At 40.8% G+C, this 25,211-nt stretch overlaps 1 long non-coding RNA gene across 1 annotated transcript in view; it reads right to left on the bottom strand.

Annotated features, from left to right (window-relative positions):
- Positions 1–1,409: 1,409 nt before the first annotated feature.
- LOC137165058 (uncharacterized) overlaps positions 1,410–25,211 on the bottom strand; it is a 94,428-nt gene continuing 70,626 nt past the window's right edge. The window contains exons 2-3 of the long non-coding RNA XR_010923278.1: positions 3,104–3,218; positions 1,410–1,974 (exon numbers count right to left, since the gene is read on the bottom strand). This is a non-coding gene — a long non-coding RNA (uncharacterized lncRNA). The remainder of the gene's footprint in view (positions 1,975–3,103; positions 3,219–25,211) is intronic.

Here is a 25,211-nt window from a genome sequence, read left to right as displayed (position 1 = left end):
TTACATAACAAAATATTTAACATTTTAAGCCTAGTTTTATGATAATTTCCAAGGAAAAAGTTGCCTATCAAAGCCCTGTTTCACATGCTCCATGTTGGGATTTAAGGAATAAGAAACCATGGTCATGGTCACTGCATACTCTTACTGGGAAGGGGAGAACATTTCGAGGATGAATCGGACCTGTGTTGCATAGTAGAAATTGTCTTAATGGAAAAGATTATCAAGAGAAAAGAAAGATTTTCCACTTCCCTTCTTATATACAAGAGTTTAGGAGATAGCTGGAAAAAGAAAAGTTATAAAATATTCAGTAGGGAAATGGCACATTAAATTGTTGTTTTAAACATGCTTCTCTGTAGGTGCCATTTTGTCCAAATCCAGGTGGTGTGTCACAAGGGAGAGCAGGTTTTCCTCCTTTCTGAAAGATCCTGCAAACCACCTGGGGTTTCAAGCAAGACATAAAAGGGACCCAACACATGGCCTAATTGATTTTTCAGAGGTGCTGAGCATCTGCAACTTCTACTGAAATTAGAGAGGCCAGAGGAGTACAATACCTTTGAAAATCAATTAGCTCACTTATTTAGATGCCTTAATATGGATTCATATTCCTAACTTTAGGCACCCATTGGAAAAATTTTCCCTAGGAGTCTAAATGGGTATTTAAGTTGGAATGCTGGAGGCGGAGGATTATGATGAAGGTGACATTTTATGTAGCCATTTTTCTGGTTGCAATTGCATTTTGTAATGGGACAGGGCAGGCAAGCCTGTCACGTGGTCAGTGACATGTAGGCCAGTTTGTTCAGCCTTAGGCCGGGGTAATCAGGATTGACAAGAATTCCATTAATGGCTACTAAGGGGATGTGAAACATTCTGTGAATTAGCCTGGACAGAAGCTCCTGAGCTCGAATTCTCCATCCTGTAATCCAGCACTGCATATATAACATTAGAAGAGGGAAAAAAAGATATAAACCAAACAAGCTTCCATAGGTTTCTCTGTAACTGATAGGTCAGCCAAGCAATGGTGCCAATAGCTCAGATCTTTTGCAGCTTCTGCAGGATAGTTTCTAATGAACAGAACCCTACGCAGCTATTCAGGGATGTCGCTCTAGTGGAAAGATAGATGTTATTCCTTCTACAGCACAGGTCTGATCATTCGGTCTGATATAGATGGACTGCAAATGGAGCTTGTATGGGCAGAGAGAAAAAGGAGCTTTGGGTTTAAAAAAATAAAAACAGCAGGAAAGATCAGTTCAGAAGGGTCAATCAGTCTAAAATAAAGGCACCGCCACATATTGAGTGTGTGGTGAGAGGCTGGGAATAAGGCTGGAGTCTACTAGTAAGTAATTCCTTTAGTTATTGTAGAAGCAGAACTCTGGAGTCACAAAGACAAATATCAATAAGCTAGCACAGAGCAATTTAAATCCATATTTATTCCAGATAAATGCATATGAAAATGCTTCTTGTGACCTTTGCCAAATGCCATTCTTTATCCTCCCAAATAGAATTTCAAACATTTTAATCGGAAGAAGGTTTAGGAGTCTTTTTTTTTTTTAAGTGAGGTTCTCACTCAACACAAAAGTTAAATAGAGTTCTTCAAAATACTCAGAGGGGCTGATCAGCTATGAACAATTTGGTTTTGGTTTGTGTTGCATCACATTCATCAGAGTAAACAAGCTGCAAGAGGCACTCCTCTTTATTTCAAGCACAATGGCACATGGTTCTTCTTGACATGCAAAAGGGAGAGATGGAAAAGGAAAAGGAGACTGACTTTCTTCCATTTTATTCATGCATTCCAGGATCACTTGAATCCAACATAGCAGAATTCTCAGATGTTGCAAGTTAGCAGAAGACAGAAAAAAATGTAATGACATGGAGTTTTAACAGTCCTAGTGACTATTTCTTCCATTCACATGCAGAGAGTTTACATGGTTAGTTCCCATCAAATCCAAAAGGCATTGCAGATCAGTAATCCCTCACCTATCAATGGACAAAGATACATAACTACAACAGTGAGATGGAAGTTAAGAGCCAGCTAATATAACTGCCCCTCTTGGAGGCAAACAAGCAAACATCTCTATCATTCACCATCAGCTAAAAAGAACAAAGCCAATACAAGTCATCACTTCTTCTACCTAAAAACCCTTTTCACTCCTGCCTTCTACCAGCAAAGTGCTCACATGTGCAGCTACAGAATGTAAATAGGAGAAGCTGTTAATAAATACAGCATCCATCCCTTTCCCACACACCATTACTCTTAACCCATTGGAATTCAACCATATCACTTCTCCAATGTGTCTTGGGTATCTTGGACTCCAAATCTGGAACTCATGGATGGTAGCCAGTAATGTCTTGGGAAGATACAACACTCCATGTCCCTAATGAGGAGTTTGTAATGTTCAAAATGGGCAATCTATGGCAAATCCATCCCCTTTAGATTTGTGCTTGGAGGGTTCTTTCTGCAATTGGTAGGAGGGATATTTGCTCCCTCCTTACAGAAATTGCTTCTCCCAGAGCCCTCTGTCATGAGTTTTTAGAGCATGACAGAGTGTAGTAAGGCCCTGGTTTTTAGATCAAACTAGAGCATGATGGGAAAAGACATGTACAGGTCACAGGTAGATGACTGGAAAAGTCAGGTGGGTTCAAATAAGCAAGTTTGTTCTTTACCATAACTCTGAATCTGAACATTGCTGTGTAGACATACCCTGGGAGTCTTAACAATTAAACACTGGGTCAGCTGACTCAGGCTCATGGGGCTCGGGCTGCTGAGATGTAAAATTGCTGTGCAGATGTTTGGGCTCAGGCTGGAGCCCAAGCTCTGGGACCTTCCCTGTCGCAGGGTCCCAGAACTCCAGCCTGAGCCCAAACATTTATACTGCAATTTTTAGCCCCACAGCGCAAGCCCTGTGAGCTGACATGGGCCAGTTGCAGCTGTGCCCTAAGTCTTTTATTCTCATGTAGACATAGCCCTGGTAACCGGGGAGACGAGGCAGCTTGCTTCTCTGGTTCCAGCATGCCACCTGCCTGATGGAGAAAATTAACATAAAGCACTGGAAGAAGAGTCATTTTTTTTAAAGAATTATGTTAAAAGTGGAACCTGCTACATTACCTTCTGTTCTGACTGTGTTGATCATTCATTAGTTTAGTGGAGAAGCCTGGGAGCCTGGGGTTCCTGCCATCTCTTCCCAGCACACTGCTGTTGTACAGTATGTCCCCTTCTGAATCTATATGGTGGTAAGAGTTATATTTAGCTGAACAAAATATTGTTGTTGTTTGGGATGGGGGGAGGAGGGGAGGAATGGTCTCCCCCATCTGCCTCACCCTGGTTGAAATGCCAGTGGGAAGCCATGGGAGCAAGCAAAAACACAGCATGTTTACGAGGCCTCTCCAGAGGAAAATAAGTGTCTGAGCAGAAAATCATTGTACGATGCTGTTTCTTCTTACAGTCATACAGTGATGCTGTTGGCTGCTAAATTATGAAGGACAGCAGCAGCACTGCTAAGGCACAAAGGAAGAGAAAGGAAAGCAAATAATGCTAGCTATATATTTATGACACATACGTCTTTCTAAAGGAAACAGTAACATAGGGAGGGTGGATAGGCATTTAAATGTAATAGGGTTTATTGTAATCTCAAATAACAAGGCCTACAATGACCATATATCTGTGGAGGAGGGAGGTGGAGGGCAGAAAATCAATTTTTATTTGTGGTACATACCTAAGAACATAGAAACCTGTTTTAAGAGATCACTAGAGGGAGCAACTACTTATGGCAGCCTTCAGTGAGGAGGTGGAGCAAAGTAAAATTCAGTACATTTAGGGCTGTCATTTAAGACAGGAGTCGTAAAGGGGGTCTCTTATACAGGTTTCACTGTATTTAAATTTAGAATGAACTGCAAAGAATTCATTACAAAAACATGAGAACTTGCTGCATGATGAGGTTGTGCTCGTGACCTGCCTTCCTTCCAAATGACCTACTTAGATATGCATTGCATGTAATTGGACTGTGTGCAGCAGGAATAGCAAAGAGCGTTCTAGCTGGAGGATGTGGTTTGAAAGAGAGCAGTTATCAGTGGCGCCTGGCATTAGTATCTTTCTTCTCTATGCTCATAACTCATGTGGCCATCAATATGCGTAAACATTTAACGAAGAGAACCTGGTAGTACACTTTTCCTCAGCTTGAGCAATGGATTGAAGAAAGTCATTTTTCTAAATGCCACACTAATATACCTCAGGCTTGCACAAATGGTCTAACAACACACACATGTTTTAGGACTCATTGCTTAAGAGAAATGGTTGAAATTTTTTGTTCAAAACATTTTTTTTAACTGGAAATTTTTGCATAAAGCTCCTGTTTTATCAAAATGTTCCATATTTTTGTCATAGCTAGAAGTGTCGATTTTTGCTTTATTACCCTTTGTCCCTGTTATTCCTTCTTTTTCTTTACCGAATGCATTTGAATTAATGAAATCCAGGGTTTGTTGGGCGAGGGTTGCTTTTCACCGCTCTTTAATTTTCCCTATTGCTACTCTGTTACTTCAAAAGATGAAGTTTTGAAAAAAGGTTAGAGTGGCAAAAGGCAAAATGAAAAAAAATGAAAAAGTGAAAAAAAAAACCAAACCCTAGATACTATTCATTCTGTTGCCCCTAGATACTATTCATTCTGTTGCATTCAGTAGCCCTTTCCCCCCAAACGGGGGGGGGGGGGGGGGGGGGGGACAAAAGAACTAATATTTGGAAACACTGACTTAAAAAAAAAATAATTGTCCCCTCTCCTACACCCCTGTGGTAACTCCAAAGGCCATAGGAACAGGCAGGAAACCAGGCCGGCCGGTGTATTAACCCAAGGAAAGCATGGCTGGCAGACGTTCTGGGAGCCTTTACAAATCAGGAGCAGTTTTATGGAAAGTGGATCTTGTCAAGAAAATCTGATTTCATGCTTTGATGAGTTTCCAAGTTTGATTGATAAAGGTAATGGTGTAGATGTCATATAGGCCTGACATTCAATATCTTTATCAATGAGCTGGAAATAAATATAAAAATCACTGCTTATAAAATTTGTGGATGACACAAAGATTGGCAAAGGCATAAATAATGATGAGCTCAGGACAGCCATACAGAACAATCTGGATCACTTGGAAGCTGGGCCTACTGAAACACAATGTGTTGTAATACAGCCAAATGCAAAGCGATAATACATCTAGGAATCAGGAATGCAGGCCAGACCTGCAGAATGGGGGACTGTATCCTGGAAAGCAGTGACTCAGAAAAGGGTTCTGGGGTCATAATGCACAAGCAATTCAACATGAGCTCCCACTGCAGTGCTGTGGCAAAAAGGGTTAATGCAATTCTAGGATGTATAAAAAGGGGAGTAGTGAATAGCATAAACTAGACAGTAGTGTCTAAGAGTAGGGAGATGATTTTACCTCTGCATACAGCTTTGGTGAGACTGATACTGGAATATTGCATATAGTTCTGGCATGCACACTTTTAAAAGAACATTGAAAAATTGGGGGGGAGGAGGGGAGAGCTGAAATAAAGAGTCACAAAAATGATTTGAGGGCTAGAAAAAATGCCCCAGACTGAGAGACTGAAAGAGCTCAATCTTATTATCCTATCAAAAAGATGATCAAGAGGTAACTTGATGATGGTGTATATATTTTCATGAGCAGACTATCTCAGATACTAAAAGGCTCTTTAATCTAGCGGAGCAAGGAATAACAAGAATCAGCGGCTAGAAGCTGAAGCTAGACAAATTCAAATTAGACACAATATTTTAACAGTGAAGGTGATTAAGCATTGGAAAAAATACCAAGGAAAGTGGTGGATTCTCCTTCCCTTGATGTCTTCAGACCAAGACTGTATGCACTTCTGGAAGATACGCTTTAGCCAAACACAAACACAAGTTGTTGGACTCCATACAGGGGTAACTGGGTGCAATTGCCTGGCCTGTGTTATGCAGGAGGTCAGATTAGATGATATAATAGTCTCTTCTGGCCTTAAAAACTATGAATCTATTAATTTAACCTGCAGACAGGTAAGCCATTCCTTTATAACTTACCTGAAAATCTTGTGTGGCTGGGGATCCAGAAGGATAGTAAAGCAAGCAGAAAAGACAAAAGAGACAGAGGGGGGAAGTACCAAAACACGACCGGGGACGTCAACAGCAGCTGCAGGTTAGGCCTGAGTTACACCAGCCTTGCCACTGACCGCATCTGTCATGAGGTGTGTCAGTAGAAAGCCAGCTGGGAGAATGATGGGAAAGGACTGCAACTCTGTGTTGCCACCTATGAACAGTGGGCCAGGCAACTGAGGACCTGGAAGAGGCAGCTACATGACTGCAGTGGACGTAGGAGCTGACCTCAGATCAATGGACTGAGGAACAAAAGCCAGAAGGTTAGCAGGTAAGGTCTTAAGAGAGACCTGGAGTTGATGGTATGGAGATAGAGAAAAAATCAGCCAGCAAGGCTGCAAGGAAAAGGCCAAGTTTCAGGCCATGGGGGTGGTAGGAAACTTCAGTGAAATCAGAAAGAGCTACCCACACCTGGAGACTGATTGAAGAGCAGTAGTGTAGGAAGCCAAACTATTCCACAAGATGGTAGAGCCCGTTTAGAAAAAAGTAGCAGCCTCCCAATAACACAGGGCAGGAGCTCTCCAGATGCTGGAGTTCAGCTGCAGTAGAAAGCTGTGAGATAGGGTCACAAGGCAGGTCTGAAGAGGAAGCAACCCACATGCTTTGTGCTTCAAATGTCAGTGCCTCTTTAGAAAGAGCCACACAAGATACAGCACACTTCTGCTCCCATCCTCCACGATCATGAAGGAAAGTTTCTATGGCTAAAAACCCATCCTAACTAAGGGTGGGGAGGTGAAAGCAGCAATAAAAATTAAAAACATATATAACAAATGGAAAAACGGGAATGCTGATGACAATGGAATCAGCAGTTAGGAAATGCAGGCAACTGATAAGGAAAACTAAAGGAATCTATGAAACATCTGTGGTCAGTAAAGTTAAGGTTAATAAGAAGGAAGGCACTGTGCAGCACACAGGAGCAGATTCCTTGAGCTCCAAAGCCATCCACTAATATCTATTTCCATCTGGAGTTCAGGATCAATCCCCCCAAAAAATCTCTGGAATGTCAGCATGCAAAGATTTGTCTACTGGGAGCTCTAGAAGTAGCCCAAACAAGGAGAACAGAGCTCCTATCCTTCTCCCTGAACAAGATGGCAGCTGCTGATGGTCCTTCTGGGGAAAGTTACAGCAGACACAGTAGATATCATGGCCATTTTGACCTTGATATAACCAATTGTTATTTCAATTAACTCTTCTCTGCAAGCTCTGACAGGAAGGGTAAATATCACTGGTGGAAACTCAAGGACAAGGACTCTCTGCCCAGGGGGGGGAGAAGCCTCACAGATTTATCTTCTCTTAAATCTAAAGTGGCAGACTTCCAGGGAAGGGCTTACCAAAATAATCTGAAAATTATAGGAGTACCTGAAGGAGCAGAGATAGGCAGCCCCTTAGAATGTGTTTCCCGGCTCCTTTCAGAAGTGCACAGCCTGCCGGATGATCTTAAATTTGATTTAGAGAGCGCGCCTAGATTCCTGACTCCAAAGCCAGCCTCAAATACCAAACCTCATGCACGGATTGTCAGATTTCTCGGATTTAGTGTAAAAGAAATAATAATGCTGTTAGCTCATGAAAAAAAATACTGTTTGGGGGGGAATGGCACAAAATAAGAATGATTTTTCAAGATTCTGCAAAAAGATGTGGTTGTACAGAGCTCAGCCTTTAAAAGAGCAAGGGAACTTGCCAAGAAGTAAGGTCTCAAATATTTTATAAAGTTTCCAACTCAATTTCATGTCAAGGTTGGTGCGGAAGTGTATCTGTTCCAAAAGCCACAAAGAAGCAGAATGTTTTTTTACATAGCCTGCAGTGAAATGAGGACCAGTTCTGTTTTATACCAAGTTTACTTCCCAGTTATTATGTCTCCCCAGCCTGAACTTATGAACTGATCCAGTTACTGTGACTAACTGACTGACTTACTAATTTGGGTTCTCTCTTCCGCTCCATGCTTATACTTTATTAACTTTGGGGGACACATGTCAATTCTCATCAAATGGCTGAATGTGAAGCACACCAGCAAAGGAGATAAGGGAACTCCTCATCCCAAATTGATCCCATGAGAGTGAACTGATTGTGGAAAGGATTTATTTAAATGGTGTATTAGCAACATTAAGTGCCATTGCTCATGTACTTGTGCTGGGAATTAAACAAACATTTGATAGCTTTCCAAAATGGACACATCAACACGCAGCCTTCGTTTGTGGATTATACTTGGCCAGTGTGTTAGTTCCGCACCGACATACACCAAAGAGATCACCGGAAGCAGTGCAGCTCCCTGCAGCCTTACTGCTGGTTCCTTAAAGCCCAACAGCTTGACATCCCACGAGCCAGATGTTCGAGAGACAGCTCTCCTCCCTATAAGATGTCTTGGAAAGCTGCATAGGCATTGCGCAACCCCTAGGGGCCAACTGGGAAGAGGAGATGGCTAACACCTGTTGCTGAGCTACCTGGACAGTGATTTTCTACCCTCCCTAAATCCCACTTCCACCCTCTCACCCTGCCCCTGCTTGTCTTTTTCCCACAACCCCTGCCTTCCTCTCCCCCCACCTCCATGTCTTCCCTCTACCCCATCCTATTCCCCCAATCTCTTTCCCCTTGTTGCTCCCTGGCCCTGAATCCCCCTCAACTTTTTCAGACCCTTGTCCCACTCAGCACCTTCAATAAGCTTAATTCCTGAGTACATGAACATGAAATTAATATAGAAAAGTCACTTGTTCAATTGGATTGTTTGTTGTGTTCTTTGCAGCAGTAATTAACAGTTTGGGTGAGCAGTTCAATTTCTCTCCTGTTATCTGTATGTCTACTTAATAAGGGGAATGAAAACTGAACATTTGATTGTAAACTAAAAGGGGGAGGAGGCATAGAGCCCTGGTAAAGCAATCCAGCTCCCTACAGCCAGGGGGAAGGGGGAAAAGGGACAAGGGTTGGACTCTAGACCTACAAAAGATGCTTTTATCACATCACAGATGTCAAATTGGTTCCAACATGCTGCACCCTTATATTCATATGGGTAGAAACTAAAGGGGTATTAATGCATGCAATTCCCCGAGGAGCTGCTTGGTTCCTCTTTTTTGTCCAGTGGGGAAAAAAAATAGTGCCTACAGTTGTGGCTGCACAAAGAGTCTATTCTACCTAAGAGGTACTAATTTCATCCTCGTACCTGGGGTAAGTCAGACTTGCAAATTGGGGAAAAAAACCTATAATTTGGAAGAACTGGCTGAGCAAGGGCATCATGTGGATTTCCTGGTTAGATACAGCCCTCATCCTTGACTTTTTTCTAACATTAAAGCAACTGCATGACCTACCACCCTCAGCGGAGTGGCAGTATTTTCAACTAAAACACTTGCTAACTATCAATTTGGTCTGGATACCCTCAGAATGCCAGAGGCCCCAGGGCTACTGGGAACCTTGAAAATGCTTCATAAACACCCCAGGCCATGTCCATTATGTATGCTTCACTGAAGATGAGAAATTCCTATGATCTGGAGTTCCTTGTGAAAGTGTGGGAAGGGGAGCTATCACAGCCCTTAAAAGAACCCCAATGGCAGAGCATATTATGGAACATGAAAAATGCTTCTGTGGACCTCAGGCAAAAAATTCTATTCAAAATGTATTGGACACCACAGAGGTAGTGCAAGATGGGGACCTTGTCCTCTCGTGTTCGTTGATGCTAAAATAAAGGAAAAATAAAAGCCTGATGCGTATGCTGTGGGACTATCCAACATACAGGCAGCTGTGAAACGAGGTGCACGCCGGTGAAAATGGTGCTTGGCTTCAGCAACCAAACCTCAACTGAAAATTATATCCTAAGTTCTGTACCTAATATACTGGGTTTAACACCACCAAAGACTTCAGGTCCAGGGCTGCAATGATTACTGAGGGCATAATTTAACAAAAATGGAGGAGTAGGCTTATGCTCAGAATAGAGCAGTGGTGTTTGGACGTGCCTGAGTTAGCAGCGCAAGAAAGAATAGCTTATCCTTGTAGAGAGAAAATTATACAAATCTGAATAAATTTGGACCCTGTTTCTTGATACATTTAGATAAAGAATGCTGAAAGAGGTCAAAGTGATGCCAGATTCCATTCCACCTGACCTCTCCACTTTTTGCATCCTTTTTCCTGGCCAGTCCTTTCCTTCCCCTTTTTGCCTATTTGTGTATTTCTTTTTTATTAATATTATTATTGTTCCCGCCACCCTAACATGTTATATCTGTGTAACCCTAACCCTCCCCAAACAATGTTAGCCACACATACATGCTAACAGCACAATGGCATTAACAGTGATCAGAAATGCTAAATAAAGCACATCACATATGTCATGTGATCCAACTTTGAGAAGCTTTTGGAATGTCCAGAATTATTGTATTACAATTTTAAGCCATGATATTGCATTAATATACTCTTTGCATATAGCTGTAATTATATAGTCTTGAATTACTTCATCTAATGAAATTATTTGTAAGTACTGTAATTTGTAAGTGACCGACTGGCTCAGTTTTTCCTTTTGTCCTCCCTTCTCTCTCAACCTAGCCTTTTCTTGCCCACACTACACAATCTCTCTCTCTCTCTCTCTCTCACACACACACACACACACACACACACACACACACACACACGGTATGTATATATGAAAAACAGCTAGTCTTGAGCCAGTCAATGGCCCCTGAGGCAGCAGTGTTCAGCATTATGTGTATATATGAGATAACCTGCGAAACAATAAGCCAATTAGCTTGAGCTTTATCCCAGGCAAAATTATGGAAAGCTGATATGGGATGATATTAGTAAAGAATTAAATGATGGCAGCATAATTAATACTAACCAATATAATTTTATGAAAAATGAGTCTTGTGAAATAAACTTGCAATCTCATCAAAAAATGATATCACCTTTGGGACTTCTGTAAGACATTTGACTTAGTCCCACATGAGATTCCCAAAGGGGTCTGTTCTTGCCCAAATACTATTCAAATCACTTTATCGACAGCATGGAAGAAAATATAAGCTCATTACTGGTAATATTTGCAGATGACAAAAATAATGATAGACATGGGTCAGTTATACAGACTGACTACATTGCTTGCTCAGCTGGCTCATTTGAACAACACACATTTTAATACAGCCAAATGCAAGCTCATACATTTGAACCAAAGAATGCAGGTCACACTCACAAGATAGGTGAGTGTATCGTGGAATACAGTGACACTGAAAAGAATTTAGGGGTCATGGTAGGTAACTAGTTGAGCATGAGCTCCGGATGTGATGTTTCTCAGGGCTTGTCTTGAAACGCTACAGCGGCAATGCTGCAGTATTGACACTACCAATGCCACCGGAAGGGGTTCTCCCATTGGCATAGGTAATACACCTTCACGAAAGGCAGTAGCTAGGTCATTGGGGGTTAGGTCAATTTAACTGCATCACTCAAGGGTGTGGACTTTTAACACCCTTTAGTGACACGGCTGGGTCAAACTAACTTTTTTGTGTCGACTAGGTCAAAGAGAATGAACACTTGCTAACTAAAGGTCAAAAAGCTTGTTCAATGCCCTACTCTTCTGGTAGTATCAGAGCTCTCAGTTTCCAGCCATTTACAGAAAAAAAAAAAGTTTATTGTTTTCCAGCACATTGTACCAGGTCTATTTTGATTAGATGCTATATTGATATATTTGTCATCATTGTAAAAGCCTGTGGGTGGAATTTTCCTGACCTGTCACCTTGCTGTTCCTGGAGCTTTAAGTTCCTTTTCTCCAGAAGCATCATTAAAGACAGATACCACATCAATAAGGGAAAAACTCAAAGGCACCCTTTTTGAAGACTTTACTACCAATCTCTTCTGTCCCTGTCCCATCAACACATTATGTTTCTTTGAGAAAGATGAATGTATAAGAAGCATGAAAGGAATCCGAGGAAGTTTGCTTATATTCTTGCAAATAAAACCTCCCAAATTACTTTGTCAATAATTTACATCTCTATTTACTCACGAGCATTTTGTAAGAGTTAATACAATGAATATTAGCACAAATAAATGCTTGTGAGACCCTTAGCCCTGCAAGTGCTTTCACGACCGTTTGAAAAGTTCTTTGTCATTGGCAAAATAAATTAGACTATTAAGAATGCTGGTGGAAAATGCGAGAACAGAAGAATGATTTCCGCTGTTTAGACGGTTTACATCATTCAAATCCCACCAAAACAATACCATGTGATTTTGATGACCAATCATATGGTGCAAATAATCAGTGAACAGTGAATGGTCATTTTGCAAACAAATTATGAGCTAAAATTTATTCACATAAACTATTGGCCAAATTACAAACAAATTAGCAAAAATATGACCTGTTCACAGATCATTCACAACCAAAAAAAGGGCTACATTTGTCTGACTTACTGTCAGGTCAGCTGGTATAAATTGACAGCTCCACTGAAGGCAATGAAGGTAAATGAATTCACACCCACTAACCACCTGGTCTATCACTCAGACAAGCTATGCACCTTTTCCTTGACTCTGCTTCTATGGACCAAGTAGTGTAAATAGACCCTGTCCTTTTTTTGCTAGCTGTATTTGCTTTATTTTGTCCCTTCTTCTTCTTCGTCTTTTCCTTTATTCCACTTTTCCTGGTGAGGGTTGCAGCCGCAGCAGCATGGAGAGCAGAGAGGACCACACCTCCCTTTCTTCCGCAACAGTACCCCAGTAAATAATATTACATCTGATATTGTAGTTACGGCTATATGATGATCATAGCAATCACTCAATTACATGCAATTTCTATATGAAATATATTTTCTATCAGATATATTTGCTAATGTACTGACATTGCTTGTATAGTTCATGGCAGAATGACTGGACTGACTTTTTCCTTTTGCTAGGGATCTAGACTTCAGTCTTGCATTCCTTGCATGCTGTAAATTGCCACTAAAGCCAAGATGAGCTGTGAGTGCAAAGGAGAGCAAGATCAAGCACAAAATCATATACATTATTGCCTTGTCTTCCATTGGAAAAAGATTAAAAAAAAAAAAAGTTTAATTTAGTTTTTAAAGAGAAATGTGTTATTTTCCCACACATAAAAAAAATGAAAACTTCTCTTTTTTCCCCACTAGAAAAATAGAGAGAGGGACTTTTCCCACAATTTCAGAAAAATCTTTTGACTGCAGTAGCAATCTACAATGCTAACAAAATGTTAAGAACCATTAGAAAAGGGATAGATAATAAGAACAAAAATATCATAATGACATTATATAAATCCACGGCACACCCACACCTTGAATACTGTGTGCAATTCTGGTCACCCTATCTCAGAAAAAATACATTATATGACAAATTGCCAGCTCAGCTACTGTGGGTCCCGCACTTTTCTTTTTCATGGAGCATCAGAGTGCCCTACATGGCCCATATTTCCAGGCATTGGCAAGCCCAGTAATACCCTGTGGGGCAACAAGGAAGGGGGAGGGGGAAGGGACCCAGTCCTGCCCACTTCTCCAGGTTCCAGCCCAGGAGACCTAATATTAGACCTAATAGAAGCAGCTTTGCATTGCTACTAGTGCTTCCAGCTGCTACTTTCCCCCCTGTCCTTTCAGCTTCTGGGTTTCAGCAGGCAAGCCTCCCTCCCAGCATTCTCCTTCACCCGATGTCAGTTGTCTCCCGGGTCCAGTGACTCCTCCCCTTAGGCTGGGGGAGGGGTCTTTAGCAGTGGGCGGGCTTGCGCCCACCCACTTCCCCGGGTTGCAAATAGGAGCATTCTCCTTCACCCAGTTCTCTTGTATTTCTCATCAGTCACCACACTCCTCCAACTCTCTCACCAGCTCTCCTTCCTCTCACCAGCTGCCTGGCTGGAGCAGGGGTTTTTAATCAAGCCTCTGGCTGGGTCTTAATTGGCCTCCGGTGCTCTAAATTAACCTCTCCCTCAGTTCACAGGGAGGCCCAGATCATTCTAGAGTTTATATATCTCCCTTCTATCACTCTCTGGCTGCCCCCTAACCCTGCTATCTCACAATTAGAATTGGAAAAAGTACAGAGAAGAGCAACAAAAATGATTAGGGGTATGGAATAGCTTCCATAGAAGGAGAGATTAAAAAGACTGGGACTGTTCAGCTTAGAAAAGATGAGACTAAACAGGGGATATGATAGAAGTCTGTAAAATCATGAGTGGTGTGGAGTGAAGCTCAGTGGCCTGCGTTGTGCAAGTCAGACTAGATGATCATAATGGTCCCTTCTCACCTTATAGTCTATGAGTCTATGGAGAAAGTGAATAAGGAAGTGTTATTTACCCCTTCATGTAACACAAGAATCAGGAGTCACACACTGAAATTAATAGGCAGCAGATTTAAAACAGACATAAGGAAACACTTCTTCACACAATGCTCAGTTAACCTGTGGAACTCATTGCCAGGGGATGTTCTGAAGACTAAAAGTATAACGGAGTTAAAAAAAAATTAGACATTTATGGAGGTTCATAAGAAGTTCATTAGCTATTAGCTAAGATGGTCAGAGATGCAACCTGTGCTCTGGGTGTCCCTAAGCCTCTGACTGCTAGAATATGGGTCTGGTTGACAGGGGATGGATCACTTGACAACTGCTCTTTTCTGTTCATTCCCTCTGAAGCATCTGGCACCAGTGGCTGTCAGAAGACAGGAAACCGGGCTAGATGGACAATCAGTCTGACCCAGTATCACCATTCTTTTGTTCTTATGAAAATTTGGCAATATTTCTCATTTCAAAGTCTTACTGAAAAACAAAAAACATCAAAGAAAATGTAATTGTCATTGAAACCCTACTTTTTGATGAAAATGTTTTAGCAGAAATCTTTTTTTGACCAACTCTAATCATTATATCTACTCTCTGTGTATTAAATCCTGCATTATTTGGCTCCAGGAATGCTTGTATTATACGGTGAGGAGGAAATAGTAACTGTGATTAGTGACTAATGGTAAAGATTGACTTTTTTATATCAACTACTATAAGACGCAGAAAAACAAACCGATTGATTTTCCAATCCCAGGCTGAGTTTGCAGAACTGGCAGAAAGAAAAGTTATCTTTTTGACTTTTCAACTGGGCAGATTTGATATGGAGTTATTGGGAGAGAAAAAATATGAGTTTACATCATCATTTTTACAGAATCACTTTACTCAGCATAATTTCACTTCCAAAACTGCCCAATATATTTCAGAATGTTGTATGCAGGGTTTGTTGGAGCCATGTTGATGGCGTGATATTAGGGAGACAAGGTGAGTGAGGTAATATCTTCTATTAGACCAACTTCTGTTGGTGAAAGACACAAGTTATGTAAACTCGAAAGCTATTCTCTCTCACCAACAAAACTTGGTCCAATAAAAGATAGTACCTCACTCTCCTTGTCTCTCTAATATACGTCAGGGTTTGAAAGCTGCTTGCATGACTATACAGTACTCTAAGTGCACCTCATATGGATTTATAACAAACATTTTTATATCCTTACTTGTATACTAGAACATGTATTTAGATGACAGATAATAGCAGCGAAGTCCTGAACTTTGAATATGAGATTATCCAACAGAGCAGATATTCTAGTCTGTCTAGGACTGAATATGATATGTATTAAATAAAACATGTCTATATTGAAACATGGCTCGTTTTCTCTTCAGCTACATGTGCTGTCCCTTGGTGATTACAAAAATGTTATTAATAAGTTTGCCCAATGAACCAAAAGTCTCTAAAGATGAACAGTAATTTCACTCCATTACACAGTGGGGTTTTTTGTTCTTTAAAAGGAAAGGAAAGGAAAGGAAAGGAAATATTTGTAGAAGGCCGCAAACTGTTTAGAATAGAACTAAGCAGTTTTGAAATGGTCTCTTTTTTAACCCCTTCCTAGCCACCTGTATATTAACAGAGTCCCCCCTACAGCTCCCTGAATATTGGATCATCAGTAATACATGCCCGACCCCTATGCAACAGGCTGTTCTGTCATTCACACAATTAAAGTTCCTGCACAAATCATGATTTCAGGTGGCCATTAATCCAGGAGCTACGGACATGACAGATCATAAGGACTGGGGCTCAATTCTTTGTGCTAGTATGGGGCCCTTTATCTTCCAATAATTGACACATATTAACCCATAATTGCTTCTGCAAAGTAGTGATAGCTTATTGTATGAATCCATATATGGTGATCTTTAATTGGTGGGTTATTAGCATGATGGCCATAGCATGGGAATGACTGTGGATTTCTAATTGTATAACTGCATATACCCTGAATATGCAAGGTAATAATTCATAATGCAGTATGTGTAGTAAAAATGATAAAAAAATGTAGGAGTTACTGAACATGCCTAATGATTATCCTGGCTGCTTGGCGTGTTTTATTCTGTTTGTGTTACCACAGATTAATACCATCAGAGAAAAATAGTACAGGGAAGGCAAAAGTAAGAGACAAGGAACTTTTTTGAAGTCATCTGCCAGTTTTATTACTATTCACAATAGTGCTGGATTTAAAAAAATTACTGTATGGGCAAATAATAAATCATGTGCTAATACTAATGAATTTCAAATTTCACAAGCAATGAAATGCAAAAATCCTGAAACTACAAATCTTTTTTCCTACACTAAATAATAATTTTAATAGCTAATTACCATATCTGGCATATTTTATTTAATCACAGCCATAGATGAATTAAAGAAAATCCATTCTAAGGGATCAACTTTTCACCATGGCTAATGATTACAGCCAAGTTAAAAATCTCTGGCAAGATGATTGTAAAAGACAGCACTTCACTACTGCATAGGAGGTGTTACATGCACAGCTATGGCATTATAGACTACACCAAAATCACATATCTTCAGCCCATAGCTATCACATTTGCCTGATGTACAATTTTATTTACAGGGATTCAAAATCATTTTTTTAAAAAATCATCTGATTCTTTTAACTAACAACAGTTTGTTTTTAAAATTGATTCCACCTTGTGTGCAAACACCCAATTTTATTCATACTAGTTACAGAAGACTTCCATTGACATCAGCCATAGTTTTGCAAAAGCCCTTATTAAAAAGTACATTCCTACAGTAATGATCCAAAGCATTAAAGTTTACTATAGCAATACCACGTTGTTTGTAGCTCATAGCATACAGTGATGGGGTATATGTTTTTATATAGGTTTTATATAGGCAAGCAATCTTTGACCCCAAATGCACTAAACAAAATCTCTTTTTTAAAGAGGAGAGCAACAATGAAAAACATAAAGGAAAGCTGTGTAAGTAACTGTATTGGTTTATTACCGGATGGAAATGGTAGAATTATCAATAAAAAAGCATAAAAGGCAGAAGTGTTCAATAAATAGTTTGTTCTATATTTTGGGAAAAACAGATGATGTAGTCATATCTTATGATAAGACTGGTTCCACTCCACTAGTAACTCAGAAAGATGTTAAAAAGCAGCTACTAAAATTAGACATTTTAAAATCAGCAGGTGCAGATAACTTGCATCCAAAAGTTTTAGAAGAACTGGCTGAGGATCTCCTAGACCATTAATTTTGATTTTTAGTGAGTCTTGGACTACTAGGGAAGTTCCAGAAGACTGGAAGAAAGTTAATGTTGTGCCAATATTTAAAAAGGGCAAATAGGATACCCCAGGTAAATATAGACCAGTCAGTCGGACATCAGTCCCAGTCAAGATAATGACACAGCACCTGACTAATAAAATATTAAGGAGAGTAAAATAATAATGCCAATCAACATGGTCTTATGGAAAAAGAAAAAGAGACCCTGTCAGACTAACTTGATATCTTGTTTTCTATGAGATTACAACATAGGCAGGGTGTGCCTATTGAATTTGGGGAGGCTGGCTCCACCCTCAGGTCCTGCCCCCACTCTGCCTCCTCCCCCTTGAGGCCCCACCCGAGTCTGCTCACTCCTCTCAGCCCCCCTCCCCCTCCCCTCCCACACTCTCGCTCCGCTTCTGTTTGAGGAGGCTTAGCCTCCCCGAGCCTTTTATACCTGCTGCCCATGGATTACAAGCTTGGTTGATAAAAGCAATAGTGTCGATGTAATATACTTAGACTTTGTACCGCATCACATTCTGATTAAAAAACTAGAACACTATAAACATAACATGGCACACATTAAATTAATTAAAAGCTAACTAAGCGATAGGTCTCAAAATGTAATTGTAAGTGAGGAATCATCATTTAGCAGGTGTGTTTCTAGTGGGATCTTGCAGAAACTGGTTATTGGCCCTATGCTATTCAGCATTTTTATCCATGACCTGGAAGAAAACATAAAATCATCACTCAAAGTTTGCAGATGACACAAAAATTAGGGAGTGGTAAATAATGAAGAGATGGGTCGCTGATTCATCATGATCAGGCTCACTAAGGAAGAGGAGTGCAAGCAAACAATATGTTTTAATATGGTTAAATATAAATGGAACACCTGTCAGGAATGGTCTAGTTATTACTTAGTCCTGTCTTGAGTGCAGGCACTGGACTAGATGACCTATTGAAGTCCCTTCCAGTCCTACACCTCTATTATTCTATGATCTAGGAACAAAGAATGCAGGACATACTTACAGGATGGGGGACTATCCTGGAAAGCAGTGAGTGAAAAATATTTGGGAGTCATGATGAATAATCAGCTGAACATGAGCCCCCAGTGCCACACTGGGACAAAAGGACTAATGCATTCCTTAGATGCATAAATGGGAATCTTGAACAGGAGTGGAGAGGTTACTCTCCACTTGGCACTGGTGTGACTGCTGCTGAAATACCCTGTCTACCATTCAAGAAGGTGTTGATAAATTGGAGAGGGTTCAGAGAAGAGCCAAGAGAATTATTAAAAGTTTACAAAACCTGCCTTATAGTGATACTCAAAAAGCTCAATCTGTTTAGCTTAAAGAGATTATTAAAGGGTGACTTGATCACAGGCTGTAAGTAAATATTTAATAATTGGCTCTTCAATCTAGCAGAGAAAGGTGTAACATGATTCAATGGCTGAAAGAGACAAATTCAGACAGGAAATAAGGCATACATTTTTAGCAGTGAGGGTAGTTAACCACTGGAACAATTTACTGAGGGTCGTGATAAATGTTTCAGATCTGGCAGCTTTAAAATCAAGATTGGATTCTTTTCTAAAAGATCTGCTCTAGGAATTATTTTGGGTAAGTACTATAGCATCTATTATATAGGAAGTGAGACTAGGTGATCACAATGGTCCCGTCTGGCCTTTGAATCTATGAGAAGTCATATATTAGAGAGGACTGCACAACAGCTAATGGCAATGGGCTATTTTGGGGCAGGAGATAGGGAGAACATCATTTAACTGTTAACAAGTCACATATCACAAGTCACATATACTAGGACTTCTCACCTCTGTTACAAGACACTGAGGCAAAAGCTCCTTCCAGATTTCTATACTGATTTCATAGAACCAATTAGTGTTTTTAACCAATCACAGCAAACACACCCTAGACCTCAATTAGTGCTTAACTCTTGTATGTCAGGGGAAGGAAGTGAGAAGGTCTGAGAACAGAACAGCATAATGCAGTGGTTCTCAACCTTTTTTTCCCCCCCGAGTACCACTCGGGGAAAAAAAGGGGGAGGGAATTGCGGCAGGGTTACAGGGGGGGAGCAATGCCCTCCGCCGAAACTCTCCGCCATTTGCCCCTTTTCAGCGGCAGGATTCGCGGGGGTGGGTGGGTAGGCCGGACATCTGGCGGCCTGGGGGGTGGGGGACTTTCGGCAGCGGATTCGGCGGCACGGTACGGCTCGCGTACCACCCAGCCTTCTTCGGAGTACCACCGGTGGTACGCGTACCACCGGTTGAGAACCGCTGGCATAATACATTACTTATATGGAACAAGGTGAGGTGGTTAGACAGATCAGTCCTGAATTTCTTGGCACTTCTTACTTTAAATAAAAAATTTACATTGTTTTATTGAGGGTTATTGTATTCAATTTTGTCATCTTAATCACAGAATAGTAGGACTGCAATGGACCTCGAGAGGTCATCTAATCCAGTCCCCTGCTGCACATATGGCAGGACTAAGTATTATCTAGACCATCCTGACAGGTGTTTGTCTAACCTGCTCTTAAAAATCTCCAGTGAAGCAGATTCCACAACCTCCCTAGGCAATTTATTCCAGTGCTTCACCACCCTTATAGTTAGGAATTTGCTTTTGCTGAAATTTAAGCCCATTGTTTCGTCTCATCCTCAGAAGTTAAGGCGAACAATTTTTCTCCCTCCTCCTTGTAACAACCTTTTATGTACCCGAAAACTTGAACACTGTTATTATGTCCCTCCTCCACCATCTTCTCTTCTCCAGACTAAACAAACCCAATTTTTTCAATCTTCCCCTATAGGTCATGTTTTCTAGACCTTTAATCATTTTTGTTATTCTTCTCTTGACTTTTTCCAATTTGTCCACATCTTTCCTGAAATGTGGCACCCAGAACTGGACACAATACTCCAGTAGGGGCCTAATCAGCACAGAGTAGAGCGGAAGAATTACTTCTTTGTGTCTTGCTTACAACACTCCTGCTAATACATCCCCCAAGAAGATTTGCTTTTTTTGCAGCAGTGTTACACTGGCCACTCATATTTAGCTTGTGATTCACTATGACCCCAATTCCCTTTCTGCAGTTCTCCTTCCTAGGCAGTTACTTCCCATTTTGTGTCAGTGAAACTGACTGTTCCTTCCTAAGTGGAGTATTTGCATTTGTCCTGTTGAATTTCATCCTATTTACTTCAGACCATTTCTCCAATTTGTCCAGATCAATTTGAATTTTAGTTCTAACCTCCAAAGCATTTGCAACCTCTCCCAGCTCGGTATCACCACAAACTTTATAAGTGTATTCTTTATGCCATTATCTAAATCATTGATGAAGATATTGAACAGAACCGGCCCCAGAACTGATCCCTATGGGACCTCAGTCAATATGCCTTACCAGCTTGATTGAACCACTGATGATTACTATCTGGAAACAGTTTTCCAACCAGTTATGCACCAATCTTATAATAGCCCACTCTAGGTTGTATTTCTCTAGTTTGTTTATTAGAAGGTCATGTGAGACAGTATCAAAAGCCTTCCTAAGGTCAAGATATACCACACCTACTGCTTCCTCCCACCCACAAGGCTTGTTACCCTGTCAAAGATAGCTATTAGGTTGATTTGACATGATCTGTTCTTGGCAAATCCAGGCTGATTGTCACTTATCATTTTATTATCTTTTAGTTGTTCACAAATTGATTGCTTAATTATTTGCAGCATTATCTTTCTGGGTACTGAAGTTAAACTGAGTGGTCTGTAATTCCACAGGTTCTCTTTATTTCCCTTTTTATAGATTGGCACTATATTTGCCCTTTTCCAGTCCTCTGGAATCTCTCCCATCTTCCATGACTTTTCAAAGATAATAGCTAATGGCTCAGATACCTCCTCAATCAGCTCCTTGAGTATTCTAGGATGTATTTCATCAGAACCTGGTGACTTGAAGACATCTAACTTGTTTAAGTAATTTTTAACTTGTTCTTTTCTTATTTTAGTGTCTGATCCTACCTCATTTTCACTGGCATTCACTATGTTAAACATCCAATCGCTGCTAACCTTTCTGGTGAAAAATGAAACAAAAGAGTAATTTAACACTTCTGCCATATCCATTTTTTGTTGTTGTTTTGCCCCCTCACTGAATAACGGGCCTACCCTGTCCTTGGTCTTCCTCTTGCTTCTAAGGGAGGTTTGTGTGCTGCAGATTATTCATAAAAGATTACCCTGAATTGATACAGCACTTGGTATCTGTCCAGTGAGTGCAGTATCCTACAGCTCCTATAAAAGGACAGCGATGCAGACAATAGTGAAGTAGCTTCTGTACATGCACATATAAGAAGCCATGGTTCCATACTCTCACACTTCCATAGACATCATTAGAGTTTTGCCATTGACTTCAATGGGAGCAACATCAGGTCTCAAGATCACAGGCTTTTAGCACTTGAGCGAAAGGAGAACTCTTTTTACATTGAGACAGTAGCAAACTGTACAGCAAACTGGGTCATGACCTTAGGGAAGATACAAAATCCTGTGCAACCAGACCAGCATATTACACAGTAGCTGCTTTTCAAATATAAATAACTTGCCTGGTTTAAATAGCATCAAAATTCAGGCTTGTTGCGCACTACCAACTCACGTTTGTATAACTACATCACTGCAGCTCTGTAAGTGTAGACAAGCTTTAAGTAGCATTTTAAAAAAATATAATTTTTTTTGCTATAAAAATGAGAGAAGGAATGAGAAACAAAATATTGATCAACTGCAGTTCAGCCACAAGTATTAGACTTGAAACAGGAACTAATTCAGAGAACTCCTATGGCCTGTGTTATGCAGAATGTCAGACTAATTACCACTACGGTCCCTTCTAGCCTTAAAAAAAACAACCATATATTTTTTTTTTTAAATTCACCAATCTTATTTTGGGGGGGGGGGGGTGTGAGTGTGTGTGTGTGTGTGTGTGTGTGTGTGTGTGAGTGTGTGAGAGAGAGAGAGAGAGAGCACACTTCTCTGCTCTAAATAAAGCAAAGCCAAAATAAGATCTATTTTTAATAAATAAAATATAGGCTACAGATCTGTGTGCTACAGTTTAGCACAATGCACATTAAAATAAATGGGAGTGGGAAAGAGACTGGGGAAAGTAATACTTTTTTTAAACTATTTTTGGACTCCTAGTTTTCTGGCCCTGCTCATATACTGAAGACAAAAGTCTGCCCAAAGCAGCACAGATACATCATTGTGATAGAAGGCTGGATGACACCGGGGACTGGAGTGGGATATGGCACTTTTCACCTCTAGGTCACTGATTTGAATCCATTTTCAATTGGTTGAGACTAAAAGTCATTACCATCTGATGGGCTTTCGGTGACCTATGTGAAATGAGTTGGTTGTCTCAGCCCTGTCGGTAGAGGACAACAGCTGTCCAGATCACACAAACCATCATCATAATTGTTACTCAACACATACTGTTCTCTCCCAGATGCCACAGTCATTCAGTAATTGTCCACATGGCTTGACGCTCGCAGGGACACCAAAGTTACACTGCTGCCTTCTGTTTCGGGAACTGATAGCCATGTTCACCCAGTGTGAAAGAGACTCAGAGAAACCCTCATGTTCCTTTTGTTCATAAGTCCCTATATTCACCCTCCCCTCTTCTCTGCAGGACTGAGAAAAAGGTTGCCTGCATTCCTCTACAATTATCCCAGTACTGCCAAACTCAAACCAAGCATTCAAAAATCACGAGTCAGCCCCTCGCCTCCAAAATAATCAATAGCTTAGTTTTAAAACCATGACTTACATAATATATATTATATATATAAAATTTGGGTTTCCTAGTCCCTCCAAATTTGCTTTCTGGTGTTTGAGCCTTTAGGGTACATAGTTTCAAGCTTTTCTCTGCATCCATGAGGGCTAGGAACTTACTTTTTAAAAGAATATGAAAAGAGATTTTTATGTATTCACATGACTCTGAGATCTGGGGCTTTAAGAAAAACATTAAATATCATGAGACTCATGATAAAAATCAAGAGCTGGCAACACTGTCAGTTTGTTTAAAATATATCATATTAGCATACATGCTGCACTAGCATCAGCATTTCTGTTGGTGCTCAAAGGAGACTTACATAATAGGCCTCCCTGGAGTTGATGCCTGGAAACTAAAGGACCTGATCCAAAGCCTGCTGAAGTCAATGGGAATCATTCACAATGGGCCAAAAAGACCAGCTTCGGAACTTTGTCTATCTCAAGTCCCACAGGCAGCCCAGTAAAGGGATTTTGACTCACTGTTGTTGACTGCAGTCTCAGCTGTTTCCCTCTCTTACATCACTGCAGGTCCATTGAAGACTCAGCTTTTCTGCTCACTAGGTGGAACTGTTCCCTGGGTCAGTTAACTGAAATCTTCACCCTTCCGTTTCACTCTCAAAATTAATTTTCCCATCTGCTTCAGTATCCAGTCTTGGGTAGGACTAATGTATCAAACAACAGTCTGAGAGCATTCTGTCTCTCTCAGAAGTGCTGTAGGATGGGCTTGACATGATTTTCTTCACTTATATTCACACAATCCACTCAGTTTGTCTCCCCATTATCAGTTTCCTCCACATCCTCGTACTTCCTACACATTCAGCCTGCTGACCCAGACACACACTTCAGCGCCCCTGACCTGCTGACCACTAGCCAGAGCCAGCATCTATTAGCTGAATCAATCATTTCAGCAGCTTAATTCACTCTTCCTCTCACTTTTCCCCGTCACAAAGGAAACAGCTTGCAATTCCTGCAGACTAAAATGGAAAACTGACCGCCACCCAACACAGCTGCAACACAACAAAAAGCACCAAAAACTCTGGAACACAAGCCAGGGATCAGAGCACATTACAACAAGCCTGCTTCCCATAAATGACGGATCCAGGGTCTAATCCCATAGGTCTTGTTGAGGCAAAACTTCCATTTGACTTCAGGGATCCCAATTAATTCACTGGGAGTTCTGCTTGGCTGGGATCAAAAGAGTCATGAAGTTCTGCCTGGCTGAGAGGGTGTGATCAAGAAAACTAGGAAGCATCTCTGACGTGCACAGAGCTATCAACTCCCATTGACTTCAATGGGAGTTAAGGGCTCTCAGGCCCTCACAAATGACCAGGCCTTAGTGCTGGGCTTTCAGAGTAGGTACTGCCCAACAGGTTTTTACTCAAGAAAGCCCTTTTTTTTTTTTTTTTTTTTTTTTTTTTAAAGAAAGCTTTTTAAGACTAAAGCTCCCAAGTGATGACATGTTCAGGGTATTTTCTCGTGCTGTGCTGTAGAATTGCACCCATAACTCTCCATAGAGATTAAAAAGGAGTTCCATGCACAAACAAGCCCCAATATGTACTACCTCAGCACCCTATCAAGGCTCAAAACATTCCCCGTAATATAAAATCTTTGGAGTTCCCCTTGTCAATACAGCCAATAAATGGAGGTGTCAGTTTTATGAGGTATTGTGGCAGGACCCACAGGACAGGTGGATGGACCCACAGGTTCTTAATCTCCCCATGGAACTGAACCAAAATCAGCAAATGTCATTAGGAGGAATGGACGTTCAGAAGGAATGAATCACTAGCTTGGGGAAATT

This window comes from Emydura macquarii, unplaced genomic scaffold, assembly GCF_026122565.2.
Source record: "Emydura macquarii macquarii isolate MOO-44397 ecotype Brisbane River unplaced genomic scaffold, CSIRO-AGI_Emac_v2 contig_2734, whole genome shotgun sequence".
In the NCBI taxonomy this organism is placed as follows: Eukaryota; Metazoa; Chordata; order Testudines; family Chelidae; genus Emydura; species Emydura macquarii.
Note: the sequence above shows the minus strand (reverse complement) of the source record. Positions and strands in the feature narration are given on the sequence as shown.